This window comes from Schistocerca piceifrons, chromosome 11, assembly GCF_021461385.2.
Source record: "Schistocerca piceifrons isolate TAMUIC-IGC-003096 chromosome 11, iqSchPice1.1, whole genome shotgun sequence".
NCBI classification, from domain to species: Eukaryota; Metazoa; Arthropoda; class Insecta; order Orthoptera; family Acrididae; genus Schistocerca; species Schistocerca piceifrons.
The window spans coordinates 146,392,367-146,406,099 of record NC_060148.1 but is presented as its reverse complement, the minus strand read 5'-3'; the positions used below and the strand labels follow the sequence as shown (position 1 = coordinate 146,406,099).

At 41.8% G+C, this 13,733-nt stretch overlaps 1 non-coding gene across 1 annotated transcript; it reads left to right on the top strand.

Annotated features, from left to right (window-relative positions):
* The first annotated feature begins 5,805 nt into the window (after positions 1-5,805).
* On the top strand, positions 5,806-5,879 carry Trnat-ugu. The gene has a single exon. It is a non-coding gene; the product is annotated as a tRNA-Thr (tRNA).
* Positions 5,880-13,733: the final 7,854 nt, after the last annotated feature.

Sequence of the window (13,733 nt, the reverse complement as noted above, 5' to 3'; positions counted from 1 at the left end):
AATGGTTGTACAAGAAAATTTCCACTTCATCGCTACACGGAGATGCTGTGGCCCATCGCTCGTGCGCCGACTATAACACCACGCTTAAACTCACTTACATCTTAATAATTTGCTTATGACCTTGTCTGTTGTGTAGTCAATTAGTAATGAAGTCTTGTTTTTGATTTACTTATTAGTGACATAGTTAGAATCTGCACTTCGTTTGTTTGAAACTTTTGTCTGATAGACCATGGTTATTTCTATTTTTGAACAAAGAGATTCATAATAAATTACTCCCTACACCAGACAGGCAGAATATTGTATTAGATGTTCCGTTTACAAGATAAGTTATTGTTCCCTTTGAGTACCTGAGAAGGTACAGTTTGAGTAGCGAGCGAGAGGTAAAGCTAATCAAGGAAAACTAAAGAAAAGTGTGAAAGTTCAGGGGGGAGAAATAAATGCCAAGCTTTGTTGATGCCACTCTAATTCCGTTAGGGATGGGAAAAGACTTGAATGAACAACTGAACAGAATTGATACCATGTTGAAAAGAGGTTATATGATGAATATCTACAATAGCGAAACAAGGGGAATGTAGCTGAATTAAATCAGTGATGCTGATAGAATTATGTCAGGAAATGATACGGTATTTTGTCATCAGAATACCTGACAGAGGCCAAAGAAGAGAGGATATCCAACACATATTGGTAAAAGGTAGACAATCATTTCTGAAAGAGAGACATTAACACTGACTATAAGTTGAGCTGTTATGAAGATTATTTTTTTGAAAGGATTGTTCTGGGGTGTGGCCTTCTATGGGAGTGAAACATGAATGATAAACTGTTCACACAATAAGAGAATGGAAGGTTTACGTAGGTAATGTTACAGAAGTATGATAAAGATTACATGGATAGACTAGATAACTAATGACGGCATACCAAATCAAATCAGGGAGAAAAGTAATTAATAGCACAACTTTACTGTAAGAATGTATCGACTGACAGAACGCATCCTAGGTCATTAATGAACTCTCAGTTTAGTAATGGAGGAGAGTCTGGTGAGGAAGGAAAATTCAACAACGGCTTGGCTACAGTAAGCAGTTCAAACGGATATTGGTGCCAGTAGTTATGTAAAACTGTATTTCTAGATGGAGCATCTTTTACAAACCATGGACAAATGAATCTTCGCAACGTGCCCTGCTGGCCCGCTGAAAATGCTCACTAGCTAAGGTAAGTGGATAGATAATGACCTGGTCCGTCAACGTTTATGTAAAGAGCCCAAAAATAGAAATGTTCATTGACATCAGAAGTAAAATTTTGTCAACCAATCTGAGTTTTCATCCTATGTAGAATCAGTAAGCGGTTGGAAGTCGTGTATTCATTCGGTCAATGACCTTACTGGCATCTACACAGACGATAAAGAGATAAGACCGAAATATTGAATTCGGTCTTCCAAAATTGATTCACTGCAGAAGACCATTATTACACGGTCCCCCTTTTAGTCGTTGTACAAAGGTCCAAATGGCAGGTACTGAAATAGTCGATAGTGGAATATAAAAGCAACTACAATGGCTTACTAGTGGAAAGGCATCAGCACCAGATGAGATACGTAGAAGAATCTTCAAAGGATGCCTGGAGCAACGAAGGATATCTAACGACTGGAGAAAAGTGCAGGCTATTCCCATTTTAAAGAAGGGCCGTAGGATAGATGCACACAATGATAGACCTACATCGTTGACAAGAACCTGTTGTAGAATTATGGATCGTGTTTTATGCTCAAGAACTATGATGTTTTGGAGACCGAAAACCTCCTCCGTGTTCCTTGACTTCAGGAAGTCACTTGAAACTGTCCCACACTGTCGTTTATTAGAACAAATACGAGTTTATCGAGTATTTTACTAGATTTGAGACTAGATTCAATACTTCCTTGCAGTTACAACTCAGCACGTTGCTCTTAACGAAATAAGATCGACAGATGTAAAGGTAACTTCCGGAATACCCCAGGGAAGTGTGATAGGACCGTTACTGTTTGCAATGATCTTATAGAAAGGGTCGTAAGCTCTTTAAGACTGTTTTCAAATCGTGGCGTTGTCTATGAGAACGTAGCAACGGCTGAACACGGAAGCGATTTGCAAAATTTCCCACACAGGATTGATGAATGGTGCAGACTCTGGCAGTTGAACCTGAACGTAAATGAATATATCATCTTGCGTGTACATAGGAAAAGAAGTCCACTACTGTATAAGTACACTATTGGCGACAAATTTCTGGAAACAGTATCTACCGTAAAATACCTAGGAATAACTGTTCACAACGACCTTCAGTGGAATGACCAGACAAAACAAATAGTAGGAAAAGCAGGTGCCAGACTGAGATTCATAGCAAGACTCTTAAGTAAATGGAGCTCATCCTCGAAGGAAGTGGCTCATATGGCGCTTTCTCGACCGATTCTTCAGTATTTCATTAATATGGAATCTTTACCAGGTGGGACTGATAAAAGAGACAGGGAAGACCCAACGAAGAGCGGCGCGTTTCGTCACTGGATCGTTTAGCGGGTGCGACAGCATTACAGAGACGCTCTACAAACTCCACTGGAATACGTTACGAGGCATCAAAGAAAGGTTCACTATTAAAATTTCGAGAGAGTATTTTCTGGGAGAATAGGACAATATGCTACTTCCTCCTACATACACCTCGCGTAATGACGGCGACGAGAAATTTCGAGAAATTAGAGTCAATGCAAAGGCTCACAAACATTTATTTTTACCATGCGCCATTCGCGAGTTGAACAAGTTACAAGGAATGAGTCAGCGGTACCAGAAGTACCCTCTGCCACACACCATTAAGTGGCTTGCGGAGTATGATCTACATCTAGATGCTGTAGGTTTTTCAAGAATTGCATCAGTGAATCCTGCTTCATCGATGGGATTCTAAATAGCCATAATTATTTATTCAGCTCGTAAGAGATATTTTGCCACAGTTTTTGGACGACATCCTACTGGACACAAAGTAATTGACACTAAATCCCCATGACGGGTGTTGTTTTCATCGGAACAGATAATTGCAAACCTCTTTATCGAAACGATGGGAGGTTGCTGGCTAGATGGTTTAAATACCAAATGATTAAATATCAAATGGCCTGTACATTCCTCAGGTTCACCTATGCAGTAAATTAAAACAAGAGGCTCACAAAGAAGCACCACCAAATCCTAAGGACATGAAGTGTCATACAACACAGGCCAGAACTGTGATAAATCAAGATGATGCTGAAGGTGCAGTTTTGTCTGTCCAGGATCGCGTTGTAGCATTCATCAGTGAGCAAAGTCAAGACTTTGTGCACTTGATAACACAGTCTTCATAATAAACACACAGACCGTACTTGAGTGATACGTTTTCTTACATTTGCTACAGTACGGAGGATGTTTGTGGGACGTATTCTCCTGAAGGCGGGACTCTGCTTTGCGACGCTGTTATCGTGTCACTACTTGATTAAATGCCGCATGTTATGTCACGGAAATCCTCTATGAATGTTGTTTTCGACGCTACAGGAAAAAATATAGAGTTACATTAAAAACATTGTAGGAGTCGTAATTCAACTGGTATAAGCTCTGAAAATTACACACATCAAAAAAAGTTTTGCATCACCTCAGTTCATAGAGTTCCGGAATATGTACAGAAAATTGGAATAGAGATCAACATCAACATCATTTCCGCCCTTTTCATTGCTCATGAACACCACACATTGCATGTTGTACCACCATACAGCGAGACCTTCAGAGGTGGTGGTCCAGATTGCTGTACACACCGGTACCTCTAATACCCAGTAGCACGTCCTCTTGGGTTGATGCATGGCTTTATTCATCGTGGCATACTGTACACAAGTTCATTAAAGCGCTGTTGGTCCAGATTGTCCCACTCCTCAACGGCGATTCGTCGTAGATCCCTCAGAGTGGTTGGTGGGTCACGTCGTCCATAAACAGCCCTTTTCAATCTATCCCAGGCATGTTCGATAGGGCTTATGTCTGGAGAACATGCTGGCCGCTCTAGGCGAGCGATGTCGTTATCCTGAAGGAAGTCATTCACAAGATGTGCACGATGGGGGCGCGGATTGTCGTCCATGAAGACGAATGCCTCGCCAATATGCTGCCGATATGGTTGCACTATCAGTCGGAGGATGGCATTCACGTATCAAGAAGCCGTTATGGCGCCTTCCATGACCACCAGCGTCGTATGTCGACCCCACGTATTGCCACCCCAATACAGCAGGGAACCTCCACCTACCTGCTCTCACTGGACAGTGTGTCTAAGCCATTCAGCCTGACCAGGTTGCCTCCAAACAAATCTCCGACGATTGTCTGGTTGAAGGCATGTGCGACACTCAACGGTGAAGAGAACGTGATGCCAATCCTAGTAGTCCATTCGGCACGTTATTAGGCCGATTAGTACTGCACTGCAGGGTGTCGTGGTTGCAAAGATGGACCTCGCCATGGACGTCGGGAGTGCAGTTTCGCATCACGCAGCCTATTGCATTCAGTTTGAGTGGTAACACATGTTACTGTGGCTGCATGAAAAGCATTATTCAACATGGTGGTGTTGGTGGGCGGCCTGAGCGAGGTATGTCATCAACAGTTCCTGTCTCTCTGTATCTCCTACATGTCTGAACAACATCGCTTGGGTTCACTCTGAGATGCCTGGACACTTCCCTTATTGAGAGCCCTTCCTGCCACAAAGTAACAATGCGGACACGATCGAACTGCGGTATTGACCGTCTAGGCATAGTTGAACTACAGACAGCACGAGCCGTGCAGCTCCTTCCTGGTGGAATGACTGGAAGTGATCGGCTGTCGGACCCCCTCCGTCTAATAGGCGCTGCTCATGCATGGTTCTTTACTTCTTTGGGCGGATTTAGTGACATCTCTGAACAGTCAAAGGGACTATGTCTGTGATACAATATCCACAGTCAACGTCAATCTTCAGGAGTTCTGGGAACTGGGGTGATCCAAAGCTTTTTTTGATGTGTGTACTTGCGTACGACAGAAAATAGGCCACATCGTCTGCTGCAATTCAGGAAAAATTGCTTCTTGATAGATTCACTCAATCTATATATATTTGGAACGGCCTGTCTTAGAAGCTCCGCGCTGTATACTGGCGAAGCAAAAACCCGTTTACTGTGATAATTAAGAGTAAAGCATAATTTACATCACCGAGTCCAAATACACTGACAGAAAAAAAATCACAAGACCGGGATTGAAGCTGAGCAACATAAAAGAAAGTTGGTAGGTGTGTTTCTACTTCTGAAACATGATATTTGTTCAGATTTCGTACCAGTCGCGTAAGAGTGGCGCCACTATGAGGATGCAAATCAAGTTGGCCTTAGATACGTGGTGGAACGGTCGCGAGTGTTAGTTACCTTTGAGACTGGACGTAGTGAGATGTTAGTCAAGAATGGCTTTAAGGCGATAGAAACGCCATTATCAACACATCACTGAGTCTGAACGGGGTTGTGTAACATGGCTATAAGAAGCTGGACGTCGCTTGCGCGATAACACAGAAAGGCGTGGCAGGAATAAAGTTAACTATCCATGATTGTTGGTAACGGTGGTCACGAGAATATACAATGAAATGAACACCCTTAGCTGCTTACAGGCGTTGACATACGTCGACGGGGACAGATGAAAATGTGTGCCCCGACCGGGACTCGAACTCGGGATCTCCTGCTTACATGGCAGACGCTCTATCCATCTGATAGCGCGACTGCGACGTTGAGAATGTGGGTTTCGTGGGAGGCGTGCCAGAGATAAATCCCTGCAGTCGCGCTATCCTCTTGTGTCCTCGGTGGCTCAGATGGATAGAGCGTCTGCCATGTAAGCAGGAGATCCCGGGTTCGAGTCCCGGTCGGGGCACACATTTTCATCTGTCCCCGTTGACGTATGTCAACGCCTGTAAGCAGCTAACGATGTTCATTTCATTGTAATTTCATTCTAACGAGCTGCATGGTCACCGATGGTATCTGTTCTTTCGGACATGTCCGGAAGAACAGATACCATCTCAGTATGTACGAGAATATACGGTCACAAGAAGACCGGACGCGGGATTTCCACATGACACTACCGAGAGGGAAGACCGTGGTGTTCGGCAAATGGCTGTGGCGCATCGTACTGCATCTGCATAAGCAGCTTGAGTAGCAGTTTGAACCACAACGACAGAACAGATTGCTACTAATCGCTTACTTCAAGGACAGCTCCGAGCCAGAAGTCCTGTAGCGTGCATTCCACTGACCCCAAACCACTGTCATTTGTGACTTCACTGGTGAAGTGAGAGTTCATTGGAGGGGAGGGTGAAGTTTTGTTGTGTTTTCTGATGAAAGATGGTTCTGCCTCGGTGCCATTGATGGCCACGTGTTGGTTAGAAGGTGGCCAGTTTAGGGCTTGCAACGAACCTACACCTGGAGTTGTGGTCTGGGATGCGATTTCGTATGACAGCAGAAGAACTATCGTAGTTACCCCATGCACCATGTAACGCTTCCGCCCTGCTCGGACGTACGTTAGCTCTATAAAGCCTGTACTGCAATAAGTTCACGGGCTTCACCTTATAAACAAGGATTTTAGTACAAAAGTTGACCGCGTGTACCTAATAGAAGCAAGATCGGACTTATATTCAGTCAATAACTACAGTGATGCATCAAGCAAGTGTAAAGTATAATTACTCTTTCGCATGGACAAGAAGTACACACAGTAGTTGCTACCTATAATTAACAATTCGGTCGCCAGCCTACTTAGGCAATGAGTGAGTTTTTCCTTGTACAAGTGGGTGCATGTACAAGCACAGTAGCACGTAGTAATGATGCGTTATATGGCAAAGTTTGGAACCAGAAAAATCCACTGAACTAAAGTTTTCTCTTTTTGTACTAATTTGGACGAACTACATTTACACAACACCACACAGCAATGATTACTACGAACTACATTTTGTATATTGATCAGACTGAAATCGGGCATAGATTGCCCTAGCATTAGCAATCTCGAAAGTACACACACTATGTCACTATTAAGGATGGAAAAACACTAATACACTTAGGATTAATATATAATTTAGCTTTACTGGTCAAATCTGATCAACACATTTCAAGGTTTGAAAGAATGGACAAGAGAAGGAGGGGGGGCCCTGAAACTGTGATGGTCGTTATACTGAAACTATTAAGTACTGAAGGCAAATTAACACTCAAAATTATCAATCTCTGGATAACTACTCTTTTGTCTCACTTCTGAATTATTTAACTGTCATTATTTCTGTCTCAGATTAATTAAATAACATCGCTAACTCAATCCAACAAAAACTCTCTTCCAATTTAGTCACACTTTTGTTCTTTCTCAACATTTGCAATAACACATAGAAATTTTAGGCTCCTTTATGGCATAGATTAATCTGCTGATAATTTTCATTAACACTAACATTAAACTTTCAGTTTAGGATACTCGGGTTGCACAATACGAGGTAAGGATCCTGTCTAGGTCAGTGATCAGGATAAGTCATGGCTAAAGCAATTCTGGTAAAAGTCACGTTATTATTGAACAGTTAGAAACAGTTTCGACACTGGTCCACACAGATACACTTCTAAAGATAAAATAAATGTTTGACCTGTGCAAGTCGGTGCAGCGGTTGGCGGGCAGCGAGATAGCGGGCAGCACGGCACACATACAAGCACGGCTAAGGCTCACACAACATCGGCACTTTCCGTCTTCTTAGCGTCGTAATCTTTCCAATTTTGTGCCTCAGAATATAGCCATGCCAAGTAGTCGTCGGAATCGGTTCATCCGAGGCTCAATGGAATCCACTTTTCCTGGGTAGCCTCCTCGGTACAGTACGTGTACTTCCGACTGTTGCTCGCCTCCCACTGTTCTACTGTGCCCGTTGTGCAGAACCGCGCTAGTGTGCGTTTTCCCGCCTCGCCTGCCTCCACCTTTTCCCGCTCCCCTACAGGTAGGGTATTCACCACAGGTTTTCTACTACACATATCCTAATGCATTACCTACGTATGGACCAAGTGTATAAATTACAATTTTCACATCTTACAATAGTTTTAACATTAAATACACTTTCCTTTGATTACCACATTATTTGAAATCTAACATAAATAATAATATTCATTTCAAAAGTTGCTCACAGTCTCTTTAACATAACGATACAAACCGAAAAAAAAGTTCAAAACATTGCTTACATTAATTTATCTAAATTCATAAAGAAAAAAATTATTATATGTACAGTTGTCGTTACAACCATTTCTCCAAATATTTACGTCAGTCTGCTGGTCCGATCTGTTTTGCTACGATTCCTGGAGGTGTTTTCCAACAAGGTAACGCTCGCCCACATACCACTATTGTAACCCAACATGATCTACAGAGTGTCAACATGTTGCCTCGGCCTGCTCGATCACCAGATCTGTCTCCAGTCGAGCACATTTGGGGCATAATTGGACGACAAATCAATCGTCATCCACAAACAGCCTTTACCCTCCCTCCTGTATTAACCGACCATGTGCAGCATACATAGAACTCCAACCCACAAATCGGCATATACGTTTTCATGCCTGCATTTAATATTCTGGCGGTTACACAGGTTATTGATACACCAGAATTTCACATTTGCAAGCGCTTATCTCATGTTTACATTAGCATATGATCCTGAAGTGTTTATAACATCAATATGTTACCTACAAAAATATATTCCTGATATTTCATTAGCCTCTACCATCTGGTGAGCAAGATGTATGAGACAGGCGAAATACCCACAGACTTCAAGAAGAATATAATAATTCAAATCCCAAAAAAAGCAGGCGTTGACAGATGTGAAAATTACCGAACAACCAGTTTAATAAGCCACAGCTGCAAAATACTAACGCGAATTCTTTACAGACGAATGGAAAAACTAGTAGAAGCCGACCTTGGGGAAGATCAGTTTGGATTCCGTAGAAATATCGGAACACGTGAGGCAATACTGACCTTAAACATCTTAGAAGCTAGATTAAGGAAAGGCAAACCTACATTCCTAGCATTTGTAGACTTAGAGAAGGGTTTTGACAATGTTGAATGGAATACTCTCTTTCAAATTCTAAAGGTGGCAGGTGTAAAATACAGGGAGCGAAAAGCTATTTACAATTTGTACAGAAACCAGATGGCAGTTATAAGAGTCGAGAGACATGAAAGGGAAGCAGTGGTTGGGAAGGGAGTGAGACATGGTTGTGGCGTCTCCCCGATGTTATTCAATCTCTATATTGAGCAAGCAGTGAAGGAAACAAAAGAAAAATTCGGAGTATGTATTAAAATCCATGGAGAAGAAATAAAAACTTTGAGGTTCGCCGATGGCGTTGTAATTCTGCCAGAGACAGCAAAGGACTTGGAAGAGCAGTGAACGGGATGGATAGTATGTTGAAAGGAGAATATAAGATGAACATCAATAAAAGCAAAACGAGGATAATGGAATGTAGTGGAATTAAGTCAGGTGATGCTGAGGGAATTAGATTAGGAAATGAGACACTTAAAGTAGTAAAGGAGTTTTGCTATTTGGGGAGCAAAATAACTGATGATGGTCGAAGTAGAGAGGATATAAAATATAGACTGGCAATGGCAAGGAAAGCATTTCTGAGGAAGAGAAATTTGTTAACATCGACTATAGATTTAAGTGTCAGGAAGTTGTTTCTGAAAGTATTTGTATGGAGTGTAGCCACGTATGGAAGTGAAACATGAACGATAAATATTTTGGACAAGAAGAGAATAGAATCTTGCGAAATGTGGTGCTACAGAAGAATGCTGAAGATTAGATGGGTAGATCACATAACTAATGAGGTAGTACTGAATAGGTTTGGGGAGAAGAGAAGTTTGTGGCACAACTTCACTAGAAGAAGGGATCGGTTGGTAGGACATATTCTGTGGCATCATGGGATCACCAGTTTAGTATTGGACGGCAGCATGGAGGGTAAAAATCGTAGAGGGAGACCAAGAGAGGAATACACTAAGCATATTCAGAAGGATGTAGGTTGCAGTAGGTACTGGGAGATGAAGAAGCTTGCACAGGATAGAGTAGCATGGAGAGCTGCATCAAACCAGTCTCAGGACTGAAGACCACAACAACAACAACAACAACGCTTACCCACATACCACTATTGTAACCCAACATGATCTACAGAGTGTCAACATGTTGCCTCGGCCTGCTCGATCACCAGATCTGGCTCCGGTCGAGCACATTTGGGCATCATTGGACGACAAATCCATCGTCATCCACAAACAGCCTTTACCCTCCCTCCTGTATTAACTGACCATGTGCATCATACATAGAACTCCAACCCGCAAATCGGCATACACGTTTGCATGCCTGCATTTAATATTCTGGCGGTTACACAGGTTATTGATACACCAGCATTTCACATTTGCAATCGCTTATCTCATGTTTACATTAGCCTGTGATCCTGAAGTGTTAATAACATCAATATGTTACCTACACAAATATATTCCTGATATTTCATTAGCCTACATTAATTATTTTTTGGCGCTCCAATTTTTTCTGTCTGTGTAGTTTTATAAATTATGGGATTGGTGAAGAAGGTTTTACGAGTATCTGAGGACTCCTGGCTGATGTCTACCAACAATCTGTTACATACTCCTCCACCAGAATACCAAATTCCATTCTTAACTGTAGAATGGGTGCATAACTTACATATAAATAATTTTTGCTTGTAGTACTGCGGTTGTGAATTTCGCAGTTCAGCCTGCATTCATCTTGTTATTACCTAAAAACACCAACAGTGAGGTTTATCAGCCCATAAGAATCCCTTGGTCCCTGAAAAACTTCTGAAAGATGTTCAGTTACCAACTTTACATTGAACTCTTGTTGCACACTTATGTAAAATTAGTAATTTTTGACCTCATTGCGTTGTCTCAGTGTGCAAAAGTTCTAGCAATTCTGTCTGCATATCAATTCAGCGATGAGCATTTTGATTAAGTAATTGACCTCTTTTTGCCGCTACAGTTTATTATCCACTTGGATGGCTAGGAACATCGCTCATGTAGCCTCATATAGCGTGTTCTCTTTGATCCCCACTTCTGGTGCAATATCTGTAAGTGATTTTCACTTGAATGGAATTGTACAATAGGAGTCTGTGAAAGATTAAGGCTTAACCTGAGTCTCTTATTCTCTAAGCACTGTACAGGATTGATGAGTCTGCATCCTTTACCAGTGCACATGTATCAACAGCGAACATCACAGATCTTGGAGAGTCCTAAGACAAGGACAGGAGTGGTCCAAGCACCAAACCTAGTGGAATGTAATATTTAATGTTTTCTCACTCAGAATTTAGTCTCATTCCTATGGAACAGAGGAATGCCACACTAGTTTAGTTTACCTAGGATAATTTTACGATCCAAAAAATCAAAGGCGTTAGTAAGAACACAGAAAATAGTCACAGAAAATGACAATAGGAGAATTTGTCTTCCTTAATTCTGCCAGAACTGAGCTTAGAGCGTCGTATATTGCTTTGTCTGGTGAGAAGCCTGTACCAAAGACCAACCAACAGCTGTAATGAAAAGGTTATTAGCATGAATATTGTTCAGTGTTCTGCTATAGGTTACATCTAAAAAAAAAACATGGCAATGAGGAATGTGGATCTACACCCACTTTTAGAAATGAGTGTTGCTACTGCATATTTCCGCCTTTTGAGAAATCTAACTTTTCTAACTGACTGACTACAAAGATAACACAAAGGGAGGACGGGTTGCTACCAAGTCAGCACAACATGCATTTACTCCGGTTGATATATTGCCATAACCGTAAGCCACTGCTTTTCGGTGACTTTTTTGTGATCTATTCTGCAGTTGATACGGTAAAATTCATGTCTGCTTAAGGAGTGTGCAATATGTGTGTGACTAGGCCAAGTGAATGTGTATTCAACGATTCATTTTGTACCTTGTGGTTTCAGCCGCTGTTAGGCACAAGTACCTAAATTTATTGGCCAAAAATTTGAATCTAACTTCATTTGTCTCACTGCTACGGTCATCATAGAGTTGTCTATCTTTTACCTTACAGAGTTCCTTCATTTCATTTCTAAGAATGTCCTAAACTGTCGTTGCTTTGGTCTCGTGACTTTGAGTTTTTTGGTATATTGCATTTCTCTGCCTTTTCCATGATACAGTAAAGGATTTTGTAATTCTATTTGTGGTGCACCTTTGTCTTGATAAATGTTTGTTCTCTATATTATACAAAGCTCTAGAGCTCTATGTTCCTGCCACAAGAAACTTTGATTTCAAATGTTAGCCAACATTTTCTCTCCACTTCTAATGTGAGAAGCATGTGTGTCACCTACACCAGCATATGTATGATGCCAAGATTCTACAGGTACTTGAGTATTTCGATGTCTTGAACATGAGAGCTTAGAGATGAGATCAGTAAGAGCCTATTAACCCATGGCATCATATTGGTGTACATGTAAAGTGTGTGTAGTCACCATATTTTCCGCATATACAGTTGCAATAACAGTCAATGATGAGATGGTTAAGGGGAGGTTTGGATAATAGAAATAAGCGCTGCAAACCTGGAGGTTTGGATAATACAGATGTGCACTGCAAACTTGGCAATTTCCTGAAATAGGTTATTCACCAACCAGAGGTTATAAACTGTTAGCACAGATGAAATAGAATGCCTTAAATGTATTTTATACAAACAGAGAAATGGAACTCTTCTGTAAACTCTTGCACTTATATTCAAAATCCATTTAAGTTTCCCTGGAATACGGACCTTCTTTTTGTATCATAATTTTTTCCTTCCCTATTAGTTCATAAATCTGGGAACTTTACGGCGGCTTCTGTTATGGCAGAGCAACTGGATTGTATTTTGGGTTCACTGCTTGAATCACAAAATCTATAAAAAGAGAAATATTTGTCTTCCTCTATTGGACAACCCTGGACACATTTACTGTATGTTTTTGTGTTTATGTTTTCAACTGGCAATTTTTGTTTTGTAGTGGTTGACATTTAACAGCTGGTGACACGTAATGCTTTTCTGTTTGGCTGCTAGGCCAGTGACAGATTCTGGAGTTGCGCTGGAAGATGATAAACTATGTGATCAAAAGTATCCGGACACCTGGCTGAAAATAACTTAAAATTTCGTGGCGCCCTCCATCGACAATGCTGGAATTCAACATGGTGTTGGCCCACGCATAGCCTTGATAACAGCTTCCGCTCTCGCAGACATATGTTCAATCAGGTGCTGGAAGGTTTCTTGGCGAATGACAGCCCATTCTTCACGGAATGGTGCACTGAGGAGAGGTATCGATGTCGGTCGGTGAGGCCTGGCACGAAGTCGGCGTTCCAAAACATCCCAAAGGTGTTTCATAGGTTTCAGGTCAGGACTCTGTGCAGGCCAATCCGTTGCGTGGATGTTATTGTCGCGTAACCTCTCTGCCTCAGGATGTGCATTATGAAGAGGTGCTCGATTGTGTTGAGGGATGCAATCGCAACCCACAAATTGCTTTCAACAGTGGGAAGCAAGAAGATGCTTAAAACATCAATGTAGGCCTGTGTTGTGATAGTTCCATGCAAAACAACTAGGGGTGCAAGCCCCCTCCATGAAAAACACGACCACACTGTAACACCACCGAATTTTACTGTTGGCACTACACACGCTGGCAGATGACGTTCACTAGGCATTCGGCATCCCCACACCCTGCCATCGGATCAGCACATTGTGTACCATGGTTTGTCACTCGACTC